The sequence below is a fragment of the Balaenoptera borealis genome (genome assembly GCF_965194805.1).
Source record: "Balaenoptera borealis genome assembly, contig: HAP1_SCAFFOLD_1001, whole genome shotgun sequence".
Taxonomy (NCBI): domain Eukaryota; kingdom Metazoa; phylum Chordata; class Mammalia; order Artiodactyla; family Balaenopteridae; genus Balaenoptera; species Balaenoptera borealis.
The window spans coordinates 70,591-96,698 of NW_028123208.1; the positions used below are offsets into that span (position 1 = coordinate 70,591).

Below are 26,108 nucleotides of genomic sequence, written 5' to 3' on the forward strand. Positions count from 1 at the left end.
AGTACTGGCGGGTAAACACTAGGATGAGCAACGTACTAGAAGGACGGCCTGTGTGTTTGGGCCTTTGTGAGCAATGCAGCGTTGGGAGGAGCTAGATGCCGAGTCAGAGGCTGTGAAGGGCTTCTTTGGTTAAACCTCTACATTTTTGCAAGTTGAAAGAACTCATGTATCTCCCTTCTAAAGCACCTTGGAGGTTCAAAATAGAGAAAGAAACCACAGGGTCAATGCTCTGCAGGCCCTTTGGAAAATAAGGCTTGAAGGGAAACTTTATTTTCCTCATTGGGATTTAGAGAGTTGCGGGCTCAATTCTCCCTGAGAAACACTGTAGTTGCACGAGTTCTCTTCATAGCACAATTGCCTTTGTGATGACAAGTGAGTTTCTAGGAAAGAAACTTGGAGGTTGCCATTGTTTGGGAGGTGCTCATCCTTCGGTAATCTTCAGTGAAATGGCGACCCCATTTGACGACTAGCCTCAAGCTAACATTCCTCCTGTATCATGCCACAGGTTGACATGCAGCAGAATCCATGTAGCCTTATTCAGTGTGGTTCTTGAGCTTTAGGAAGCATTCCAGGTCTCTTAAAACTGGCGGGTCTCCACTAGGGTGAGACACGTACAAGAAGGACTGCCTGTGATTTCGAGGAATTGTGAGCAATGCACCTTTGGCAAGAGCTAGATGCCGAGTCATGGGCAGTGAAGGGCTTCTTTTTTTAAACCTCTAGAATGTGGTAAGTTGCACCAACTCAAATATCTCACTTGTAAGCACATTGGAGGTGCCAAAATGAGAAAGAAACAGCAGGGTCAATGCTCTGTGAGCCCTTTGGAGAATAAGGCTTGAAGGGAAACTTTATTTACCTCCTTGGGATTTAGAGAGTGTCGGGCTCAATTCTCCCTGAGAAACACTGTAATTGCACATGTTCTCTTCATAGCACAAATGGCTTTGCCCTGACAAGTGAGTTTCTAGGAAGGAAACTTGGAGGTTGCCATTCTTTAGTAGGTGCTCATCCTTCAGTAATCGTCAGTGAATTGGCGATCCCATTTGACCATTAACCTCAAGCTGACATTCCTCTTGTATCATGTCACAGGTTGTTATGCAGCAGAAACCATGTGGACTTATTCAGTGTGGTTGTTGAGCTGTGGGAAGCATTCCAGGTCTCCTAGGACTCGGGGGTCTTCACTAGATCTGATACGTACAGAAAGGACAGCCTGTGTCTTCGGGGCGTTGTGAGCAATGCACCGTTGGGAAGAGCTAGTTGCCGAATCATCGGCAGTGAAGGGTTTCGTTGGATAAACGCCTAGATTGCGACAGCTTGAAAACACCTAGCTCTCAGCGTTCTGTTCATTCCTTCGTGCCAAACGTGTCTGCTTTTCTGCCTATCCCCGAGCACACGAAAAATATAATGATCCTACCCTTCCTTCTGGGAACCCACACGTGATGGAATCTACCCCAGGCAAGCCAGTGGACTTTAAGTGCAGCCTGAAAAATTACAGATTTTCCCTTGAAAGCTAGGTATTCCGGAGATACATTTTACACCCAATCCTCACTAACCTATGACTCTGTAATCCTTTCAGCACACTCACTACTCGCTGTATCGCAAAGTTTACTCACTAAAAGGTCTACTTGGTCACCTGAATGTCCAACAGGTACTCAGAAACTGCAGCATAAGATGCTGTGCCCTCCCCTTGGAGATTGAGGCTTGATGGGAAGTTGATTTTCCACATTGGAATGTCGACACTTGTGGCCTCTGTGTTACATGATAAACAGTGTAGTTGCCCATCTTCTCTTCATTGCAGGATTGCCTTTTCAGGAGAAGTGATTTTCCGTGAAACAAACGTTGCCTTTCAATTCCTGCTAGGTGCTCCTCACTCAGCAATTGTTAGTGAATATGCTGAGCGCATGGGACGACTGGCCTCAAGCTAACGTTCTGCTTTTGTCGTCACAATGGTAAGCAGGCAGCAGGTTCAATGCAGCTTTTGTCAAAGCAGTGCTTTTACTCTAGGAAGCATTTCTGGTGTCTTAGGACACGCGGGTGTGCACTAGGATCCAAGATGCACACGAGGGACTGCCAGTCTCTTCTGGGACTTGGGAGCGACGTTCAGTTGAGGACAACTCTATGCCAAAAAAGGGCAGTGAAAGGCTTCTTTTGTTAAACCTCTAGAATGTGGTAAGTTGAAACAACTCAAGTATCTCCCTTCTAACGCACCATGGAGGTACAAACTAGAGAAAGAAAGAGCAGGTCAATGTTCGGTGGTCCCTTCTGAACATAAGGCATGAAGGGATACTTTATTTACCTCCTTGGGATTTAGAGAGTTGCAGGCTCAATTCTCCCTGAGAAACACTATACTTGCACATCTTCCCTTCATAGCACATTTGCCATTGTGATGACGAGAGTTTCTAGGAAAGAAACTTGGAGGTTGCCGTTCCTTGGTAGTGGCTCATCCCTCGGGAATCTTCAGGGAATGGGCCACCCACATGGGACATCTAGCCTCAAGTTTACGTTCAGCTTTTCTCATGACAGCGGTAGGCATTCAACAGATTCCATGCAACCTTAGTGCCTGTGGTTCTTGAACTCTAGGAAGCATATCCGGTCTCTTTTGGCTCGCGGGTCTGCACTAGGTTTTGAAACGTACTAAATGGACTGCCTGTGTCTTTGGGCAGTTGTGAACAGTCTACCGTTGGGAACAACTAGATGCCAAGTGATGGGCAGTGAAGGGCTTCGTTGGTTACACACCTAGATTGCGATAGCTTGAAAGCAACACCGTTCTCAACGTTCCATGCCTTCCTTCATGCAAAGCGTGTCTACATTCTTGAGGAAACCTGAGCTGCACTGAAAAGCACAATTAGCCTACCGTTGCTTCTGGGAACTAATCCGTGCAGTCTGTCTACCTCAATCAGCAACTACACTTCACGTCCAGCTTCAAAAATTACAGGGTTTCCCTTAACTGAGAGGTAGTCCAGAGAAACATTGCCACCTAGGCCCCACTAAGCCATCAGCTTGAAATCCTTACACCACAATCACGACTCCCAGCATGGCAATGGTAACCAACGTCATGGTCCATTGTGTCCACTGGATGTGCCATAAGAGAGTCAGAAACGCCAGGGGAATATTCTGCTTCGTCGCCATGTATATTGAGGCTTCCTGGGAAAGTTTATTTTCCTCATTGCAAAGCGGAGAGTTGCGGCCTCAGTGTTACCTGGTAAACACTGTTGTTGCCCATCTTCTCTTAATTGCACAATGGTCTAGGTGAGGACAAGTGATTTTCCAAGAAAGAAACTTGGAGCTTGCCATTCCTTGGTAGGTGCTCATCCTTCGGTAATCTACAGTGAATTGGCGAGCCCGTTTGAGCTCTAGCCTCAAGCTAACGTTCCTCTTGTATCATGCCACAGGTTTGCAGGCAGCAGAATCCATGTAGCCTTACTCAGTGTGGTTCTTGGGCTCTAGGAAGGATTCCAGACCTCTCAGTACTAGCGGGTGTGCACCAGGAAGAGAAACGTACAAGAAGGACGGCCTGTGTGTTTGGGCCTTTGTGAGCAATGCAGCGTTGGGAACAGCTAGATGCCGAGTCATGGGCAGTGAAGGGCTTCTTTGGTTAAACCTCTAGATTTTGGCAAGTTGAAACAAGTCAAGTATCTCCCTTCTAAAGCACCTTAGAGGTACAAAATAGAGAAAGAAACAGCAGGGTCAATGCTCTTTTGGCCCTTTGGAAAATAAGGCTTGAAGGGAAACTTTATTTTCCTCATTGGGATTTAGAGAGTTGCGTGCTCAATTCTCCCTGAGAAACACTGTAGTTGCACATGTTCCATTCATAGCACAATTGCCTTTGTGATGACAAGTGAGTTTCTAGGAAAGAAACTTGGAGGTTACCATTCCTTGGTAGGTGCTCATCCTTCGGTAATGTTCAGTGAATTGGCGAACCCGTTTGACCTCTAGCCTCAAGCAAACGTTCCTCTGCTATCATGCAACAGCTTGGCATGCAGCAGAATACATGTAGCCTCATTCAGGTTGGTTCCTCAGCTCTGGGAAGCATTCCAGGTCTCTTAGTACTGGCAGGTCTGCACTAGGATGAGAAACGTACAAGAAGGATGGCCTGTGTCTTTGGGGTGTTGTGAGCAGTGCAGCGTTGGGAACAGCTAGATTCCGAGTCCTGGGAGGTGAAGGGCTTCTTTCTTAAACTCTAGAACGTAGTAAGTTGGAACAACTCAAGTATCTCCCTTCTAAAGCACCTTGGAAGTACAAAATAGAGAAAGAAACAGCAGGGTCAATGCTCTGTGGGCGCTTTTGAATATAAGGCTTGAAGGGAAACTTTATTTTCCTCATTGGGATTTAGAGAGTTGCGGGATCAATTCTCACTGAGAAACAATCTAGTTGCACATGGTCCCTTCATGGCACAGTTGCCTTTTTGATGACGAGAGAACTTCTAAGAAAGAAATTTGGAGGTTGCCATTCTTTGGTAGGTGCTCATCCTTCAGTAATCTTTAGTGAATGGGCGACCCCATTGAACACTAGCCACAGCTAACGTTCCTCTTGTATCATGACACAGATTGGCATGCAGCCGAATCTTATTCAGTGTGGTTCTTGAGCTCTAGGAAGGATTCCAGGTCTCTTAGTACTGGCGGGTATTCACTAGGATGAGCAACGTACGAGAATGACGGCCTGTGTGTTTGGGCCTTTGTGAGCAATGTAGCGTTGGGAACAGCTAGCTGCCGAGTCATGGGCAGTGAAGGGCTTCTTTGGTTAAACCTCTAGATTGTGGCAAGTTGAAACAACTGAAGTATCGCCCTTCTAAAGCACCTTTCTAGTACAAAAGAAGGAAAGAAATGGGAGGGTCAAGACTCTGTGGACCCTTTTGAAAATAAGGTAAGGCTTGAAGGGAAACTTTATTTTCCTCATTGGGGTTTAGAGAGTTTTGGGCCCAATTCTACCTGAGAAACACTGTACTTACACATGTTCCTTTCAGTGCACCATTGCCTTTGTGATGACAAGTGAGTTTCTAGGAAAGAAACTTGGAGGTTGCCATTCTTTGGTAGCTGCTCATCCTTCAGTAATCTGTCGTGAATTGGCGAGCCCTTTGAACACTAGCCTCAAGCTAACGTTCCTCTTGTATCAGGCCGCTGGTTGCAGGCAGCAGAATCCATGTAGTGTTATTCATTGTGGTTCTTGAGCTCTGGGTAGCATTCCAGGTCTCAGTACTGGCGGGTCAACACTAGGATGAGCAACGTACTAGAAGGACGGCCTGTGTGTTTGGGCCTTTGTGAGCAATGCATCGTTGGGAGGAGCTAGATGCCGAGTCAGAGGCTGTGAAGGGCTTCTTTGGTTAAACCTCTACATTTTTGCAAGTTGAAAGAACTCATGTATCTCCCTTCTAAAGCACCTTGGAGGTACAAAGTAGAGAAAGAATCAGCAAGGTCAATGCTCTGCTGGCCCCTTTGAAAATAAGTCTTGAAGGGAAACTTCATTTTCCTCATTGGGATTGAGAGAGTTGGGGCCTCACTTCTCCCTGAGAAAGACTGTAGTTGCACGAGTTCCCTTCATAGCACAATTGCCTTTGTGACGACAAGTGAGTTTCTAGGAAAGAAACTCGGAGTGTGCCATTCTTTGCTGGTGCTCGTCCTTTGGTAATCTTCAGTGAATTGGCAATCCCGTTTGACCACTAGCCTCAAGCTAACGTTCCTCTTGTATCATGCCACTTGTTGGCATGCAGCAGAATCCATGTAGCGTTATGCAGTGTGGTTCTTGAGCTCTAGGAAGCATTCCAGGTCTCTTAGTACTGGCGGGTCGGCGAGAGGATAAGAAACGTACCAGAAGGACGGCCTGTGTGTTTGGGCCTTTGTGAGCAATGCAGCGTTGGGAACAGCTAGATGCCGAGCCAGGGGCAGTGAAGGGCTTATTTGGTTAAACCTCTAGATTGTGGCAAGTTGAAACAACGGAAGTATCTCCCTTCTAAAGCACCTTTAAGGGGTACAAAATAGAGAAAGAACGAGCAGGGTTAAGGTCTGAGGACCCTTTTGAAATAAGGCTTGAAGGGAAACTTTATTTTCCTCTTTGGGATTTAGAGAGTTGTGGGCTCAATTCCCCCTGAGAGACTCTTTAGTTGCACATGTTCTCTTCATAGCACAATTGCCTTTGTGATGACAAGTGAGTTTCTAGGAAAGAAACATGGAGGTTGCCATTCTTTGGTAGCTGCTCATCCTTCCGTATTCTGTAGTGAATGGGCGACCCCATTGAACACTAGCCTCGAGCTAAAGTTCCTCTTGTGTCATGCCACTTGTTGGCATGCTGCAGAATCTTTGTAGCCTTATTCAGTGTGGTTCTGGAGCTCTAGGAAGCATTCCAGGTCTCTTAGTACCGGCGGATCTGCTCTAGGATGAGAAACGTACAAGAAGGACGGCCTGTGTGTTTGGGGAGTGGTGAGCAGTGCACCCTTGGGAACAGCTAGATGCCGAGACATGGGAGGAGAAGGGCTTCTTTTGTGAAACCTGTAGAATGTGGCAACTTGAAACAACTCAAGTCTCTCCCTTCTAAAGCACGTTGGAGGTACTAAATAGAGAAAGAAACATCAGAGTCAGGGCTCTGCGGGCCATTTTGAATATAAGGCTGAAGGGAATCTTTATTTTCCTCATTGGCATTTAGAGAGGTGTGGGCTCAGTTTTCCCTGAGAAACTCTTTACTTGTACATGTTCTCTTCATAGCACAATTGGCTTAGTGATGACAAGTGAGTTGCAAGGAAAGAAACTTGGAGGTTGCCCTTCTATGGTAGCTGCTCATCCTTCAGTAATCTGTCGTGAATTGGCGAGCCCATTGAACACTATCCTCAAGCTAACGTTCCTCTTGTATCGTGCCACAGGGTGGCATGCAGCAGAATCCATGTAGCATTATGCAGTGTGGTTCTTGAGCTCTAGGAAGCACTCCAGGTGCCTTAGTACTGGCGGGTCGGCGCGAGGATGAGTAACGTACCAGAAGGACGGCCTGTGTGTTTGGGCCTTTGTGAGCAATGCAGCGTTGGGAACAGCTAGATGCCGAGCCAGGGGCAGTGAAGGGCTTATTTGGTTAAAGGCCTAGATTGTAGCAAGTTGAAACAACGGAAGTATCTCCCTTCTAAAGCACCTTTAAGGTACAAAATAGAGAAAGAACGAGCAGGGTTAAGGCTCTGAGGACCCTTTTGAAATAAGGCTTGAAGGGAAACTTTATTTTCCTCTTTGGGATTTAGAGAGTTGTGGGCTCAAATCCCCCTGAGAAACTCTTTAGTTGCACATGTTCTCTTCATAGCACAATTGCCTTTGTGATGACAAGTGAGTTTCTAGGAAAGAAACATGGAGGTTGCCATTCTTTGGTAGCTGCTCATCCTTCCGTATTCTGTAGTGAATGGGCGACCCCATTGAACACTAGCCTCAAGCTAACGTTCCTCTTGTATCGTGCCACAGGTTGGCATGCAGCAGAATCCATGTAGCGTTATGCAGTGTGGTTCTGGAGCTCTAGGAAGCATTCCAGGTCTCTTAGTACCGGCGGATCTGCTCTAGGATGAGAAACGTACAAGAAGGACGGCCTGTGTGTTTGGGGAGTGGTGAGCAGTGCACCCTTGGGAACAGCTAGATGCCGAGACATGGGAGGAGAAGGGCTTCTTTTGTGAAACCTGTAGAATGTGGCAACTTGAAACAACTCAAGTCTCTCCCTTCTAAAGCACGTTGGAGGTACTAAATAGAGAAAGAAACATCAGAGTCAGGGCTCTGCGTGCCATTTTGAATATAAGGCTGAAGGGAATCTTTATTTTCCTCATTGGCATGTAGAGAGTTGTGGGCTCAGTTCTCCCTGAGAAACTCTTTACTTGTACATGTTCTCTTCATCGCATAATTGGCTTAGTGATGAGAAGTGAGTTGCTAGGAAAGAAACTTGGAGGTTGCCATTCTTTGGTAGCTGCTCATCCTTCAGTAATCTGTCGTGAATTGGCGAGCCCTTTGAACACTAGCCTCAAGCTAACGTTCCTCTTGTATCAGGCCGCTGGTTGCAGGCAGCAGAATCCATGTAGTGTTATTCATTGTGGTTCTTCAGCTCTGGGTAGCATTCCAGGTCTCAGTACTGGCGGGTCAACACTAGGATGAGCAACGTACTAGAAGGACGGCCTGTGTGTTTGGGCCTTTGTGAGCAATGCAGCGTTGGGAGGAGCTAGATGCCGAGTCAGAGGCTGTGAAGGGCTTCTTTGGTTAAACCTCTACATTTTTGCAAGTTGAAAGAACTCATGTATCTCCCTTCTAAAGCACCTTGGAGGTACAAAGTAGAGAAAGAATCAGCAAGGTCAATGCTCTGCTGGCCCCTTTGAAAATAAGTCTTGAAGGGAAACTTCATTTTCCTCATTGGGATTGAGAGAGTTGGGGCCTCACTTCTCCCTGAGAAAGACTGTAGTTGCACGAGTTCCCTTCATAGCACAATTGCCTTTGTGACGACAAGTGAGTTTCTAGGAAAGAAACTCGGAGTGTGCCATTCTTTGCTGGTGCTCGTCCTTTGGTAATCTTCAGTGAATTGGCAATCCCGTTTGACCACTAGCCTCAAGCTAACGTTCCTCTTGTATCATGCCACTTGTTGGCATGCAGCAGAATCCATGTAGCGTTATGCAGTGTGGTTCTTGAGCTCTAGGAAGCATTCCAGGTCTCTTAGTACTGGCGGGTCGGCGAGAGGATAAGAAACGTACCAGAAGGACGGCCTGTGTGTTTGGGCCTTTGTGAGCAATGCAGCGTTGGGAACAGCTAGATGCCGAGCCAGGGGCAGTGAAGGGCTTATTTGGTTAAACCTCTAGATTGTGGCAAGTTGAAACAACGGAAGTATCTCACTTCTAAAGCACCTTTAAGGTACAAAATAGAGAAAGAACGAGCAGGGCTAAGGTCTGAGGACCCTTTTGAAATAAGGCTTGAAGGGAAACTTTATTTTCCTCTTCGGGATTTAGAGAGTTGTGGGCTCAATTCCCCCTGAGAGACTCTTTAGTTGCACATGTTCTCTTCATAGCACAATTGCCTTTGTGATGACAAGTGAGTTTCTAGGAAAGAAACATGGAGGTTGCCATTCTTTGGTAGCTGCTCATCCTTCCGTATTCTGTAGTGAATGGGCGACCCCATTGAACACTAGCCTCGAGCTAAAGTTCCTCTTGTGTCATGCCACTTGTTGGCATGCTGCAGAATCTTTGTAGCCTTATTCAGTGTGGTTCTGGAGCTCTAGGAAGCATTCCAGGTCTCTTAGTACCGGCGGATCTGCTCTAGGATGAGAAACGTACAAGAAGGACGGCCTGTGTGTTTGGGGAGTGGTGAGCAGTGCACCCTTGGGAACAGCTAGATGCCGAGACATGGGAGGAGAAGGGCTTCTTTTGTGAAACCTGTAGAATGTGGCAACTTGAAACAACTCAAGTCTCTCCCTTCTAAAGCACGTTGGAGGTACTAAATAGAGAAAGAAACATCAGAGTCAGGGCTCTGCGGGCCATTTTGAATATAAGGCTGAAGGAAATCTTTATTTTCCTCATTGGCATTTAGAGAGTTGTGGGCTCAGTTTTCCCTGAGAAACTCTTTACTTGTACATGTTCTCTTCATAGCACAATTGGCTTAGTGATGACAAGTGAGTTGCAAGGAAAGAAACTTGGAGGTTGCCCTTCTATGGTAGCTGCTCATCCTTCAGTAATCTGTCGTGAATTGGCGAGCCCATTGAACACTATCCTCAAGCTAACGTTCCTCTTGTATCGTGCCACAGGGTGGCATGCAGCAGAATCCATGTAGCGTTATGCAGTGTGGTTCTTGAGCTCTAGGAAGCACTCCAGGTCCCTTAGTACTGGCGGGTCGGCGCGAGGATGAGTAACGTACCAGAAGGACGGCCTGTGTGTTTGGGCCTTTGTGAGCAATGCAGCGTTGGGAACAGCTAGATGCCGAGCCAGGGGCAGTGAAGGGCTTATTTGGTTAAAGGCCTAGATTGTAGCAAGTTGAAACAACGGAAGTATCTCCCTTCTAAAGCACCTTTAAGGTACAAAATAGAGAAAGAACGAGCAGGGTTAAGGCTCTGAGGACCCTTTTGAAATAAGGCTTGAAGGGAAACTTTATTTTCCTCTTTGGGATTTAGAGAGTTGTGGGCTCAATTCCCCCTGAGAAACTCTTTAGTTGCACATGTTCTCTTCATAGCACAATTGCCTTTGTGATGACAAGTGAGTTTCTAGGAAAGAAACATGGAGGTTGCCATTCTTTGGTAGCTGCTCATCCTTCCGTATTCTGTAGTGAATGGGCGACCCCATTGAACACTAGCCTCAAGCTAACGTTCCTCTTGTATCGTGCCACAGGTTGGCATGCAGCAGAATCCATGTAGCGTTATGCAGTGTGGTTCTGGAGCTCTAGGAAGCATTCCAGGTCTCTTAGTACCGGCGGATCTGCTCTAGGATGAGAAACGTACAAGAAGGACGGCCTGTGTGTTTGGGGAGTGGTGAGCAGTGCACCCTTGGGAACAGCTAGATGCCGAGACATGGGAGGAGAAGGGCTTCTTTTGTGAAACCTGTAGAATGTGGCAACTTGAAACAACTCAAGTCTCTCCCTTCTAAAGCACGTTGGAGGTACTAAATAGAGAAAGAAACATCAGAGTCAGGGCTCTGCGTGCCATTTTGAATATAAGGCTGAAGGGAATCTTTATTTTCCTCATTGGCATGTAGAGAGTTGTGGGCTCAGTTCTCCCTGAGAAACTCTTTACTTGTACATGTTCTCTTCATCGCATAATTGGCTTAGTGATGAGAAGTGAGTTGCTAGGAAAGAAACTTGGAGGTTGCCATTCTTTGGTAGCTGCTCATCCTTCAGTAATCTGTCGTGAATTGGCGAGCCCTTTGAACACTAGCCTCAAGCTAACGTTCCTCTTGTATCAGGCCGCTGGTTGCAGGCAGCAGAATCCATGTAGTGTTATTCATTGTGGTTCTTGAGCTCTGGGTAGCATTCCAGGTCTCAGTACTGGCGGGTAAACACTAGGATGAGCAACGTACTAGAAGGACGGCCTGTGTATTTGGGCCTTTGTGAGCAATGCAGCGTTGGGAGGAGCTAGATGCCGAGTCAGAGGCTGTGAAGGGCTTCTTTGGTTAAACCTCTACATTTTTGCAAGTTGAAAGAACTCATGTATCTCCCTTCTAAAGCACCTTGGAGGTTCAAAATAGAGAAAGAAACCACAGGGTCAATGCTCTGCAGGCCCTTTGGAAAATAAGGCTTGAAGGGAAACTTTATTTTCCTCATTGGGATTTAGAGAGTTGCGGGCTCAATTCTCCCTGAGAAACACTGTAGTTGCACGAGTTCTCTTCATAGCACAATTGCCTTTGTGATGACAAGTGAGTTTCTAGGAAAGAAACTTGGAGGTTGCCATTGTTTGGGAGGTGCTCATCCTTCGGTAATCTTCAGTGAAATGGCGACCCCATTTGACGACTAGCCTCAAGCTAACATTCCTCCTGTATCATGCCACAGGTTGACATGCAGCAGAATCCATGTAGCCTTATTCAGTGTGGTTCTTGAGCTTTAGGAAGCATTCCAGGTCTCTTAAAACTGGCGGGTCTCCACTAGGGTGAGACACGTACAAGAAGGACTGCCTGTGATTTCGAGGAATTGTGAGCAATGCACCTTTGGCAAGAGCTAGATGCCGAGTCATGGGCAGTGAAGGGCTTCTTTTTTTAAACCTCTAGAATGTGGTAAGTTGCACCAACTCAAATATCTCACTTGTAAGCACATTGGAGGTGCCAAAATGAGAAAGAAACAGCAGGGTCAATGCTCTGTGAGCCCTTTGGAGAATAAGGCTTGAAGGGAAACTTTATTTACCTCCTTGGGATTTAGAGAGTGTCGGGCTCAATTCTCCCTGAGAAACACTGTAATTGCACATGTTCTCTTCATAGCACAAATGGCTTTGCCCTGACAAGTGAGTTTCTAGGAAGGAAACTTGGAGGTTGCCATTCTTTAGTAGGTGCTCATCCTTCAGTAATCGTCAGTGAATTGGCGATCCCATTTGACCATTAACCTCAAGCTGACATTCCTCTTGTATCATGTCACAGGTTGTTATGCAGCAGAAACCATGTGGACTTATTCAGTGTGGTTGTTGAGCTGTGGGAAGCATTCCAGGTCTCCTAGGACTCGGGGGTCTTCACTAGATCTGATACGTACAGAAAGGACAGCCTGTGTCTTCGGGGCGTTGTGAGCAATGCACCGTTGGGAAGAGCTAGTTGCCGAATCATCGGCAGTGAAGGGTTTCGTTGGATAAACGCCTAGATTGCGACAGCTTGAAAACACCTAGCTCTCAGCGTTCTGTTCATTCCTTCGTGCCAAACGTGTCTGCTTTTCTGCCTATCCCCGAGCACACGAAAAATATAATGATCCTACCCTTCCTTCTGGGAACCCACACGTGATGGAATCTACCCCAGGCAAGCCAGTGGACTTTAAGTGCAGCCTGAAAAATTACAGATTTTCCCTTGAAAGCTAGGTATTCCGGAGATACATTTTACACCCAATCCTCACTAACCTATGACTCTGTAATCCTTTCAGCACACTCACTACTCGCTGTATCGCAAAGTTTACTCACTAAAAGGTCTACTTGGTCACCTGAATGTCCAACAGGTACTCAGAAACTGCAGCATAAGATGCTGTGCCCTCCCCTTGGAGATTGAGGCTTGATGGGAAGTTGATTTTCCACATTGGAATGTCGACACTTGTGGCCTCTGTGTTACATGATAAACAGTGTAGTTGCCCATCTTCTCTTCATTGCAGGATTGCCTTTTCAGGAGAAGTGATTTTCCGTGAAACAAACGTTGCCTTTCAATTCCTGCTAGGTGCTCCTCACTCAGCAATTGTTAGTGAATATGCTGAGCGCATGGGACGACTGGCCTCAAGCTAACGTTCTGCTTTTGTCGTCACAATGGTAAGCAGGCAGCAGGTTCAATGCAGCTTTTGTCAAAGCAGTGCTTTTACTCTAGGAAGCATTTCTGGTGTCTTAGGACACGCGGGTGTGCACTAGGATCCAAGATGCACACGAGGGACTGCCAGTCTCTTCTGGGACTTGGGAGCGACGTTCAGTTGAGGACAACTCTATGCCAAAAAAGGGCAGTGAAAGGCTTCTTTTGTTAAACCTCTAGAATGTGGTAAGTTGAAACAACTCAAGTATCTCCCTTCTAACGCACCATGGAGGTACAAACTAGAGAAAGAAAGAGCAGGTCAATGTTCGGTGGTCCCTTCTGAACATAAGGCATGAAGGGATACTTTATTTACCTCCTTGGGATTTAGAGAGTTGCAGGCTCAATTCTCCCTGAGAAACACTATACTTGCACATCTTCCCTTCATAGCACATTTGCCATTGTGATGACGAGAGTTTCTAGGAAAGAAACTTGGAGGTTGCCGTTCCTTGGTAGTGGCTCATCCCTCGGGAATCTTCAGGGAATGGGCCACCCACATGGGACATCTAGCCTCAAGTTTACGTTCAGCTTTTCTCATGACAGCGGTAGGCATTCAACAGATTCCATGCAACCTTAGTGCCTGTGGTTCTTGAACTCTAGGAAGCATATCCGGTCTCTTTTGGCTCGCGGGTCTGCACTAGGTTTTGAAACGTACTAAATGGACTGCCTGTGTCTTTGGGCAGTTGTGAACAGTCTACCGTTGGGAACAACTAGATGCCAAGTGATGGGCAGTGAAGGGCTTCGTTGGTTACACACCTAGATTGCGATAGCTTGAAAGCAACACCGTTCTCAACGTTCCATGCCTTCCTTCATGCAAAGCGTGTCTACATTCTTGAGGAAACCTGAGCTGCACTGAAAAGCACAATTAGCCTACCGTTGCTTCTGGGAACTAATCCGTGCAGTCTGTCTACCTCAATCAGCAACTACACTTCACGTCCAGCTTCAAAAATTACAGGGTTTCCCTTAACTGAGAGGTAGTCCAGAGAAACATTGCCACCTAGGCCCCACTAAGCCATCAGCTTGAAATCCTTACACCACAATCACGACTCCCAGCATGGCAATGGTAACCAACGTCATGGTCCATTGTGTCCACTGGATGTGCCATAAGAGAGTCAGAAACGCCAGGGGAATATTCTGCTTCGTCGCCATGTATATTGAGGCTTCCTGGGAAAGTTTATTTTCCTCATTGCAAAGCGGAGAGTTGCGGCCTCAGTGTTACCTGGTAAACACTGTTGTTGCCCATCTTCTCTTAATTGCACAATGGTCTAGGTGAGGACAAGTGATTTTCCAAGAAAGAAACTTGGAGCTTGCCATTCCTTGGTAGGTGCTCATCCTTCGGTAATCTACAGTGAATTGGCGAGCCCGTTTGAGCTCTAGCCTCAAGCTAACGTTCCTCTTGTATCATGCCACAGGTTTGCAGGCAGCAGAATCCATGTAGCCTTACTCAGTGTGGTTCTTGGGCTCTAGGAAGGATTCCAGACCTCTCAGTACTAGCGGGTGTGCACCAGGAAGAGAAACGTACAAGAAGGACGGCCTGTGTGTTTGGGCCTTTGTGAGCAATGCAGCGTTGGGAACAGCTAGATGCCGAGTCATGGGCAGTGAAGGGCTTCTTTGGTTAAACCTCTAGATTTTGGCAAGTTGAAACAAGTCAAGTATCTCCCTTCTAAAGCACCTTAGAGGTACAAAATAGAGAAAGAAACAGCAGGGTCAATGCTCTTTTGGCCCTTTGGAAAATAAGGCTTGAAGGGAAACTTTATTTTCCTCATTGGGATTTAGAGAGTTGCGTGCTCAATTCTCCCTGAGAAACACTGTAGTTGCACATGTTCCATTCATAGCACAATTGCCTTTGTGATGACAAGTGAGTTTCTAGGAAAGAAACTTGGAGGTTACCATTCCTTGGTAGGTGCTCATCCTTCGGTAATGTTCAGTGAATTGGCGAACCCGTTTGACCTCTAGCCTCAAGCAAACGTTCCTCTGCTATCATGCAACAGCTTGGCATGCAGCAGAATACATGTAGCCTCATTCAGGTTGGTTCCTCAGCTCTGGGAAGCATTCCAGGTCTCTTAGTACTGGCAGGTCTGCACTAGGATGAGAAACGTACAAGAAGGATGGCCTGTGTCTTTGGGGTGTTGTGAGCAGTGCAGCGTTGGGAACAGCTAGATTCCGAGTCCTGGGAGGTGAAGGGCTTCTTTCTTAAACTCTAGAACGTAGTAAGTTGGAACAACTCAAGTATCTCCCTTCTAAAGCACCTTGGAAGTACAAAATAGAGAAAGAAACAGCAGGGTCAATGCTCTGTGGGCGCTTTTGAATATAAGGCTTGAAGGGAAACTTTATTTTCCTCATTGGGATTTAGAGAGTTGCGGGATCAATTCTCACTGAGAAACAATCTAGTTGCACATGGTCCCTTCATGGCACAGTTGCCTTTTTGATGACGAGAGAACTTCTAAGAAAGAAATTTGGAGGTTGCCATTCTTTGGTAGGTGCTCATCCTTCAGTAATCTTTAGTGAATGGGCGACCCCATTGAACACTAGCCACAGCTAACGTTCCTCTTGTATCATGACACAGATTGGCATGCAGCCGAATCTTATTCAGTGTGGTTCTTGAGCTCTAGGAAGGATTCCAGGTCTCTTAGTACTGGCGGGTATTCACTAGGATGAGCAACGTACGAGAATGACGGCCTGTGTGTTTGGGCCTTTGTGAGCAATGTAGCGTTGGGAACAGCTAGCTGCCGAGTCATGGGCAGTGAAGGGCTTCTTTGGTTAAACCTCTAGATTGTGGCAAGTTGAAACAACTGAAGTATCGCCCTTCTAAAGCACCTTTCTAGTACAAAAGAAGGAAAGAAATGGGAGGGTCAAGACTCTGTGGACCCTTTTGAAAATAAGGTAAGGCTTGAAGGGAAACTTTATTTTCCTCATTGGGGTTTAGAGAGTTTTGGGCCCAATTCTACCTGAGAAACACTGTACTTACACATGTTCCTTTCAGTGCACCATTGCCTTTGTGATGACAAGTGAGTTTCTAGGAAAGAAACTTGGAGGTTGCCATTCTTTGGTAGCTGCTCATCCTTCAGTAATCTGTCGTGAATTGGCGAGCCCTTTGAACACTAGCCTCAAGCTAACGTTCCTCTTGTATCAGGCCGCTGGTTGCAGGCAGCAGAATCCATGTAGTGTTATTCATTGTGGTTCTTGAGCTCTGGGTAGCATTCCAGGTCTCAGTACTGGCGGGTCAACACTAGGATGAGCAACGTACTAGAAGGACGGCCTGTGTGTTTGGGCCTTTGTGAGCAATGCATCGTTGGGAGGAGCTAGATGCCGAGTCAGAGGCTGTGAAGGGCTTCTTTGGTTAAACCTCTACATTTTTGCAAGTTGAAAGAACTCATGTATCTCCCTTCTAAAGCACCTTGGAGGTACAAAGTAGAGAAAGAATCAGCAAGGTCAATGCTCTGCTGGCCCCTTTGAAAATAAGTCTTGAAGGGAAACTTCATTTTCCTCATTGGGATTGAGAGAGTTGGGGCCTCACTTCTCCCTGAGAAAGACTGTAGTTGCACGAGTTCCCTTCATAGCACAATTGCCTTTGTGACGACAAGTGAGTTTCTAGGAAAGAAACTCGGAGTGTGCCATTCTTTGCTGGTGCTCGTCCTTTGGTAATCTTCAGTGAATTGGCAATCCCGTTTGACCACTAGCCTCAAGCTAACGTTCCTCTTGTATCATGCCACTTGTTGGCATGCAGCAGAATCCATGTAGCGTTATGCAGTGTGGTTCTTGAGCTCTAGGAAGCATTCCAGGTCTCTTAGTACTGGCGGGTCGGCGAGAGGATAAGAAACGTACCAGAAGGACGGCCTGTGTGTTTGGGCCTTTGTGAGCAATGCAGCGTTGGGAACAGCTAGATGCCGAGCCAGGGGCAGTGAAGGGCTTATTTGGTTAAACCTCTAGATTGTGGCAAGTTGAAACAACGGAAGTATCTCCCTTCTAAAGCACCTTTAAGGGTTACAAAATAGAGAAAGAACGAGCAGGGTTAAGGTCTGAGGACCCTTTTGAAATAAGGCTTGAAGGGAAACTTTATTTTCCTCTTTGGGATTTAGAGAGTTGTGGGCTCAATTCCCCCTGAGAAACTCTTTAGTTGCACATGTTCTCTTCATAGCACAATTGCCTTTGTGATGACAAGTGAGTTTCTAGGAAAGAAACATGGAGGTTGCCATTCTTTGGTAGCTGCTCATCCTTCCGTATTCTGTAGTGAATGGGCGACCCCATTGAACACTAGCCTCAAGCTAACGTTCCTCTTGTATCGTGCCACAGGTTGGCATGCAGCAGAATCCATGTAGCGTTATGCAGTGTGGTTCTGGAGCTCTAGGAAGCATTCCAGGTCTCTTAGTACCGGCGGATCTGCTCTAGGATGAGAAACGTACAAGAAGGACGGCCTGTGTGTTTGGGGAGTGGTGAGCAGTGCACCCTTGGGAACAGCTAGATGCCGAGACATGGGAGGAGAAGGGCTTCTTTTGTGAAACCTGTAGAATGTGGCAACTTGAAACAACTCAAGTCTCTCCCTTCTAAAGCACGTTGGAGGTACTAAATAGAGAAAGAAACATCAGAGTCAGGGCTCTGCGTGCCATTTTGAATATAAGGCTGAAGGGAATCTTTATTTTCCTCATTGGCATGTAGAGAGTTGTGGGCTCAGTTCTCCCTGAGAAACTCTTTACTTGTACATGTTCTCTTCATCGCATAATTGGCTTAGTGATGAGAAGTGAGTTGCTAGGAAAGAAACTTGGAGGTTGCCATTCTTTGGTAGCTGCTCATCCTTCAGTAATCTGTCGTGAATTGGCGAGCCCTTTGAACACTAGCCTCAAGCTAACGTTCCTCTTGTATCAGGCCGCTGGTTGCAGGCAGCAGAATCCATGTAGTGTTATTCATTGTGGTTCTTGAGCTCTGGGTAGCATTCCAGGTCTCAGTACTGGCGGGTCAACACTAGGATGAGCAACGTACTAGAAGGACGGCCTGTGTGTTTGGGCCTTTGTGAGCAATGCAGCGTTGGGAGGAGCTAGATGCCGAGTCAGAGGCTGTGAAGGGCTTCTTTGGTTAAACCTCTACATTTTTGCAAGTTGAAAGAACTCATGTATCTCCCTTCTAAAGCACCTTGGAGGTACAAAGTAGAGAAAGAATCAGCAAGGTCAATGCTCTGCTGGCCCCTTTGAAAATAAGTCTTGAAGGGAAACTTCATTTTCCTCATTGGGATTGAGAGAGTTGGGGCCTCACTTCTCCCTGAGAAAGACTGTAGTTGCACGAGTTCCCTTCATAGCACAATTGCCTTTGTGACGACAAGTGAGTTTCTAGGAAAGAAACTCGGAGTGTGCCATTCTTTGCTGGTGCTCGTCCTTTGGTAATCTTCAGTGAATTGGCAATCCCGTTTGACCACTAGCCTCAAGCTAACGTTCCTCTTGTATCATGCCACTTGTTGGCATGCAGCAGAATCCATGTAGCGTTATGCAGTGTGGTTCTTGAGCTCTAGGAAGCATTCCAGGTCTCTTAGTACTGGCGGGTCGGCGAGAGGATAAGAAACGTACCAGAAGGACGGCCTGTGTGTTTGGGCCTTTGTGAGCAATGCAGCGTTGGGAACAGCTAGATGCCGAGCCAGGGGCAGTGAAGGGCTTATTTGGTTAAACCTCTAGATTGTGGCAAGTTGAAACAACGGAAGTATCTCCCTTCTAAAGCACCTTTAAGGGTTACAAAATAGAGAAAGAACGAGCAGGGTTAAGGTCTGAGGACCCTTTTGAAATAAGGCTTGAAGGGAAACTTTATTTTCCTCTTTGGGATTGAGAGAGTTGTGGGCTCAGTTCTCCCTGAGAAACTCTTTACTTGTACATGTTCTCTTCATAGCACAATTGGCTTAGTGATGACAAGTGAGTTGCAAGGAAAGAAACTTGGAGGTTGCCCTTCTTTGGTAGCTGCTCATCCTTCAGTAATCTGTCGTGAATTGGCGAGCCCATTGAACACTATCCTCAAGCTAACGTTCCTCTTGTATCGTGCCACAGGGTGGCATGCAGCAGAATCCATGTAGCGTTATGCAGTGTGGTTCTTGAGCTCTAGGAAGCACTCCAGGTCCCTTAGTACTGGCGGGTCGGCGCGAGGATGAGTAACGTACCAGAAGGACGGCCTGTGTGTTTGGGCCTTTGTGAGCAATGCAGCGTTGGGAACAGCTAGATGCCGAGCCAGGGGCAGTGAAGGGCTTATTTGGTTAAAGGCCTAGATTGTAGCAAGTTGAAACAACGGAAGTATCTCCCTTCTAAAGCACCTTTAAGGTACAAAATAGAGAAAGAACGAGCAGGGTTAAGGCTCTGAGGACCCTTTTGAAATAAGGCTTGAAGGGAAACTTTATTTTCCTCTTCGGGATTTAGAGAGTTGTGGGCTCAATTCCCCCTGAGAGACTCTTTAGTTGCACATGTTCTCTTCATAGCACAATTGCCTTTGTGATGACAAGTGAGTTTCTAGGAAAGAAACATGGAGGTTGCCATTCTTTGGTAGCTGCTCATCCTTCCGTATTCTGTAGTGAATGGGCGACCCCATTGAACACTAGCCTCAAGCTAACGTTCCTCTTGTATCGTGCCACAGGTTGGCATGCAGCAGAATCCATGTAGCGTTATGCAGTGTGGTTCTGGAGCTCTAGGAAGCATTCCAGGTCTCTTAGTACCGGCGGATCTGCTCTAGGATGAGAAACGTACAAGAAGGACGGCCTGTGTGTTTGGGGAGTGGTGAGCAGTGCACCCTTGGGAACAGCTAGATGCCGAGACATGGGAGGAGAAGGGCTTCTTTTGTGAAACCTGTAGAATGTGGCAACTTGAAACAACTCAAGTCTCTCCCTTCTAAAGCACGTTGGAGGTACTAAATAGAGAAAGAAACATCAGAGTCAGGGCTCTGCGTGCCATTTTGAATATAAGGCTGAAGGGAATCTTTATTTTCCTCATTGGCATGTAGAGAGTTGTGGGCTCAGTTCTCCCTGAGAAACTCTTTACTTGTACATGTTCTCTTCATCGCATAATTGGCTTAGTGATGAGAAGTGAGTTGCTAGGAAAGAAACTTGGAGGTTGCCATTCTTTGGTAGCTGCTCATCCTTCAGTAATCTGTCGTGAATTGGCGAGCCCTTTGAACACTAGCCTCAAGCTAACGTTCCTCTTGTATCAGGCCGCTGGTTGCAGGCAGCAGAATCCATGTAGTGTTATTCATTGTGGTTCTTGAGCTCTGGGTAGCATTCCAGGTCTCAGTACTGGCGGGTCAACACTAGGATGAGCAACGTACTAGAAGGACGGCCTGTGTGTTTGGGCCTTTGTGAGCAATGCAGCGTTGGGAGGAGCTAGATGCCGAGTCAGAGGCTGTGAAGGGCTTCTTTGGTTAAACCTCTACATTTTTGCAAGTTGAAAGAACTCATGTATCTCCCTTCTAAAGCACCTTGGAGGTACAAAGTAGAGAAAGAATCAGCAAGGTCAATGCTCTGCTGGCCCCTTTGAAAATAAGTCTTGAAGGGAAACTTCATTTTCCTCATTGGGATTGAGAGAGTTGGGGCCTCACTTCTCCCTGAGAAAGACTGTAGTTGCACGAGTTCCCTTCATAGCACAATTGCCTTTGTGACGACAAGTGAGTTTCTAGGAAAGAAACTCGGAGTGTGCCATTCTTTGCTGGTGCTCGTCCTTTGGTAATCTTCAGTGAATTGGCAATCCCGTTTGACCACTAGCCTCAAGCTAACGTTCCTCTTGTATCATGCCACTTGTTGGCATGCAGCAGAATCCATGTAGCGTTATGCAGTGTGGTTCTTGAGCTCTAGGAAGCATTCCAGGTCTCTTAGTACTGGCGGGTCGGCGAGAGGATAAGAAACGTACCAGAAGGACGGCCTGTGTGTTTGGGCCTTTGTGAGCAATGCAGCGTTGGGAACAGCTAGATGCCGAGCCAGGGGCAGTGAAGGGCTTATTTGGTTAAACCTCTAGATTGTGGCAAGTTGAAACAACGGAAGTATCTCCCTTCTAAAGCACCTTTAAGGGTTACAAAATAGAGAAAGAACGAGCAGGGTTAAGGTCTGAGGGCCCTTTTGAAATAAGGCTTGAAGGGAAACTTTATTTTCCTCTTTGGGATTGAGAGAGTTGTGGGCTCAGTTCTCCCTGAGAAACTCTTTACTTGTACATGTTCTCTTCATAGCACAATTGGCTTAGTGATGACAAGTGAGTTGCAAGGAAAGAAACTTGGAGGTTGCCCTTCTTTGGTAGCTGCTCATCCTTCAGTAATCTGTCGTGAATTGGCGAGCCCATTGAACACTATCCTCAAGCTAACGTTCCTCTTGTATCGTGCCACAGGGTGGCATGCAGCAGAATCCATGTAGCGTTATGCAGTGTGGTTCTTGAGCTCTAGGAAGCACTCCAGGTCCCTTAGTACTGGCGGGTCGGCGCGAGGATGAGTAACGTACCAGAAGGACGGCCTGTGTGTTTGGGCCTTTGTGAGCAATGCAGCGTTGGGAACAGCTAGATGCCGAGCCAGGGGCAGTGAAGGGCTTATTTGGTTAAAGGCCTAGATTGTAGCAAGTTGAAACAACGGAAGTATCTCCCTTCTAAAGCACCTTTAAGGTACAAAATAGAGAAAGAACGAGCAGGGTTAAGGCTCTGAGGACCCTTTTGAAATAAGGCTTGAAGGGAAACTTTATTTTCCTCTTCGGGATTTAGAGAGTTGTGGGCTCAATTCCCCCTGAGAGACTCTTTAGTTGCACATGTTCTCTTCATAGCACAATTGCCTTTGTGATGACAAGTGAGTTTCTAGGAAAGAAACATGGAGGTTGCCATTCTTTGGTAGCTGCTCATCCTTCCGTATTCTGTAGTGAATGGGCGACCCCATTGAACACTAGCCTCAAGCTAACGTTCCTCTTGTATCGTGCCACAGGTTGGCATGCAGCAGAATCCATGTAGCGTTATGCAGTGTGGTTCTGGAGCTCTAGGAAGCATTCCAGGTCTCTTAGTACCGGCGGATCTGCTCTAGGATGAGAAACGTACAAGAAGGACGGCCTGTGTGTTTGGGGAGTGGTGAGCAGTGCACCCTTGGGAACAGCTAGATGCCGAGACATGGGAGGAGAAGGGCTTCTTTTGTGAAACCTGTAGAATGTGGCAACTTGAAACAACTCAAGTCTCTCCCTTCTAAAGCACGTTGGAGGTACTAAATAGAGAAAGAAACATCAGAGTCAGGGCTCTGCGTGCCATTTTGAATATAAGGCTGAAGGGAATCTTTATTTTCCTCATTGGCATGTAGAGAGTTGTGGGCTCAGTTCTCCCTGAGAAACTCTTTACTTGTACATGTTCTCTTCATCGCATAATTGGCTTAGTGATGAGAAGTGAGTTGCTAGGAAAGAAACTTGGAGGTTGCCATTCTTTGGTAGCTGCTCATCCTTCAGTAATCTGTCGTGAATTGGCGAGCCCTTTGAACACTAGCCTCAAGCTAACGTTCCTCTTGTATCAGGCCGCTGGTTGCAGGCAGCAGAATCCATGTAGTGTTATTCATTGTGGTTCTTGAGCTCTGGGTAGCATTCCAGGTCTCAGTACTGGCGGGTCAACACTAGGATGAGCAACGTACTAGAAGGACGGCCTGTGTGTTTGGGCCTTTGTGAGCAATGCAGCGTTGGGAGGAGCTAGATGCCGAGTCAGAGGCTGTGAAGGGCTTCTTTGGTTAAACCTCTACATTTTTGCAAGTTGAAAGAACTCATGTATCTCCCTTCTAAAGCACCTTGGAGGTACAAAGTAGAGAAAGAATCAGCAAGGTCAATGCTCTGCTGGCCCCTTTGAAAATAAGTCTTGAAGGGAAACTTCATTTTCCTCATTGGGATTGAGAGAGTTGGGGCCTCACTTCTCCCTGAGAAAGACTGTAGTTGCACGAGTTCCCTTCATAGCACAATTGCCTTTGTGACGACAAGTGAGTTTCTAGGAAAGAAACTCGGAGTGTGCCATTCTTTGCTGGTGCTCGTCCTTTGGTAATCTTCAGTGAATTGGCAATCCCGTTTGACCACTAGCCTCAAGCTAACGTTCCTCTTGTATCATGCCACTTGTTGGCATGCAGCAGAATCCATGTAGCGTTATGCAGTGTGGTTCTTGAGCTCTAGGAAGCATTCCAGGTCTCTTAGTACTGGCGGGTCGGCGAGAGGATAAGAAACGTACCAGAAGGACGGCCTGTGTGTTTGGGCCTTTGTGAGCAATGCAGCGTTGGGAACAGCTAGATGCCGAGCCAGGGGCAGTGAAGGGCTTATTTGGTTAAACCTCTAGATTGTGGCAAGTTGAAACAACGGAAGTATCTCACTTCTAAAGCACCTTTAAGGTACAAAATAGAGAAAGAACGAGCAGGGCTAAGGTCTGAGGACCCTTTTGAAATAAGGCTTGAAGGGAAACTTTATTTTCCTCTTCGGGATTTAGAGAGTTGTGGGCTCAATTCCCCCTGAGAGACTCTTTAGTTGCACATGTTCTCTTCATAGCACAATTGCCTTTGTGATGACAAGTGAGTTTCTAGGAAAGAAACATGGAGGTTGCCATTCTTTGGTAGCTGCTCATCCTTCCGTATTCTGTAGTGAATGGGCGACCCCATTGAACACTAGCCTCGAGCTAAAGTTCCTCTTGTGTCATGCCACTTGTTGGCATGCTGCAGAATCTTTGTAGCCTTATTCAGTGTGGTTCTGGAGCTCTAGGAAGCATTCCAGGTCTCTTAGTACCGGCGGATCTGCTCTAGGATGAGAAACGTACAAGAAGGACGGCCTGTGTGTTTGGGGAGTGGTGAGCAGTGCACCCTTGGGAACAGCTAGATGCCGAGACATGGGAGGAGAAGGGCTTCTTTTGTGAAACCTGTAGAATGTGGCAACTTGAAACAACTCAAGTCTCTCCCTTCTAAAGCACGTTGGAGGTACTAAATAGAGAAAGAAACATCAGAGTCAGGGCTCTGCGGGCCATTTTGAATATAAGGCTGAAGGAAATCTTTATTTTCCTCATTGGCATTTAGAGAGTTGTGGGCTCAGTTTTCCCTGAGAAACTCTTTACTTGTACATGTTCTCTTCATAGCACAATTGGCTTAGTGATGACAAGTGAGTTGCAAGGAAAGAAACTTGGAGGTTGCCCTTCTATGGTAGCTGCTCATCCTTCAGTAATCTGTCGTGAATTGGCGAGCCCATTGAACACTATCCTCAAGCTAACGTTCCTCTTGTATCGTGCCACAGGGTGGCATGCAGCAGAATCCATGTAGCGTTATGCAGTGTGGTTCTTGAGCTCTAGGAAGCACTCCAGGTCCCTTAGTACTGGCGGGTCGGCGCGAGGATGAGTAACGTACCAGAAGGACGGCCTGTGTGTTTGGGCCTTTGTGAGCAATGCAGCGTTGGGAACAGCTAGATGCCGAGCCAGGGGCAGTGAAGGGCTTATTTGGTTAAAGGCCTAGATTGTAGCAAGTTGAAACAACGGAAGTATCTCCCTTCTAAAGCACCTTTAAGGTACAAAATAGAGAAAGAACGAGCAGGGTTAAGGCTCTGAGGACCCTTTTGAAATAAGGCTTGAAGGGAAACTTTATTTTCCTCTTTGGGATTTAGAGAGTTGTGGGCTCAATTCCCCCTGAGAAACTCTTTAGTTGCACATGTTCTCTTCATAGCACAATTGCCTTTGTGATGACAAGTGAGTTTCTAGGAAAGAAACATGGAGGTTGCCATTCTTTGGTAGCTGCTCATCCTTCCGTATTCTGTAGTGAATGGGCGACCCCATTGAACACTAGCCTCAAGCTAACGTTCCTCTTGTATCGTGCCACAGGTTGGCATGCAGCAGAATCCATGTAGCGTTATGCAGTGTGGTTCTGGAGCTCTAGGAAGCATTCCAGGTCTCTTAGTACCGGCGGATCTGCTCTAGGATGAGAAACGTACAAGAAGGACGGCCTGTGTGTTTGGGGAGTGGTGAGCAGTGCACCCTTGGGAACAGCTAGATGCCGAGACATGGGAGGAGAAGGGCTTCTTTTGTGAAACCTGTAGAATGTGGCAACTTGAAACAACTCAAGTCTCTCCCTTCTAAAGCACGTTGGAGGTACTAAATAGAGAAAGAAACATCAGAGTCAGGGCTCTGCGTGCCATTTTGAATATAAGGCTGAAGGGAATCTTTATTTTCCTCATTGGCATGTAGAGAGTTGTGGGCTCAGTTCTCCCTGAGAAACTCTTTACTTGTACATGTTCTCTTCATCGCATAATTGGCTTAGTGATGAGAAGTGAGTTGCTAGGAAAGAAACTTGGAGGTTGCCATTCTTTGGTAGCTGCTCATCCTTCAGTAATCTGTCGTGAATTGGCGAGCCCTTTGAACACTAGCCTCAAGCTAACGTTCCTCTTGTATCAGGCCGCTGGTTGCAGGCAGCAGAATCCATGTAGTGTTATTCATTGTGGTTCTTGAGCTCTGGGTAGCATTCCAGGTCTCAGTACTGGCGGGTCAACACTAGGATGAGCAACGTACTAGAAGGACGGCCTGTGTGTTTGGGCCTTTGTGAGCAATGCAGCGTTGGGAGGAGCTAGATGCCGAGTCAGAGGCTGTGAAGGGCTTCTTTGGTTAAACCTCTACATTTTTGCAAGTTGAAAGAACTCATGTATCTCCCTTCTAAAGCACCTTGGAGGTTCAAAATAGAGAAAGAAACCACAGGGTCAATGCTCTGCAGGCCCTTTGGAAAATAAGGCTTGAAGGGAAACTTTATTTTCCTCATTGGGATTTAGAGAGTTGCGGGCTCAATTCTCCCTGAGAAACACTGTAGTTGCACGAGTTCTCTTCATAGCACAATTGCCTTTGTGATGACAAGTGAGTTTCTAGGAAAGAAACTTGGAGGTTGCCATTGTTTGGGAGGTGCTCATCCTTCGGTAATCTTCAGTGAAATGGCGACCCCATTTGACGACTAGCCTCAAGCTAACATTCCTCCTGTATCATGCCACAGGTTGACATGCAGCAGAATCCATGTAGCCTTATTCAGTGTGGTTCTTGAGCTTTAGGAAGCATTCCAGGTCTCTTAAAACTGGCGGGTCTCCACTAGGGTGAGACACGTACAAGAAGGACTGCCTGTGATTTCGAGGAATTGTGAGCAATGCACCTTTGGCAAGAGCTAGATGCCGAGTCATGGGCAGTGAAGGGCTTCTTTTTTTAAACCTCTAGAATGTGGTAAGTTGCACCAACTCAAA

General features: G+C 46.7%; 1 long non-coding RNA gene across 1 annotated transcript; it reads left to right on the forward strand.

Moving 5' to 3' along the window:
* Positions 1 to 211: 211 nt before the first annotated feature.
* Positions 212 to 26,108, forward strand: LOC309621782. Its single transcript, XR_014240274.1, has 3 exons — positions 212 to 3,386; positions 11,457 to 14,337; positions 25,868 to 26,108. It is a non-coding gene; the product is annotated as an uncharacterized lncRNA (long non-coding RNA).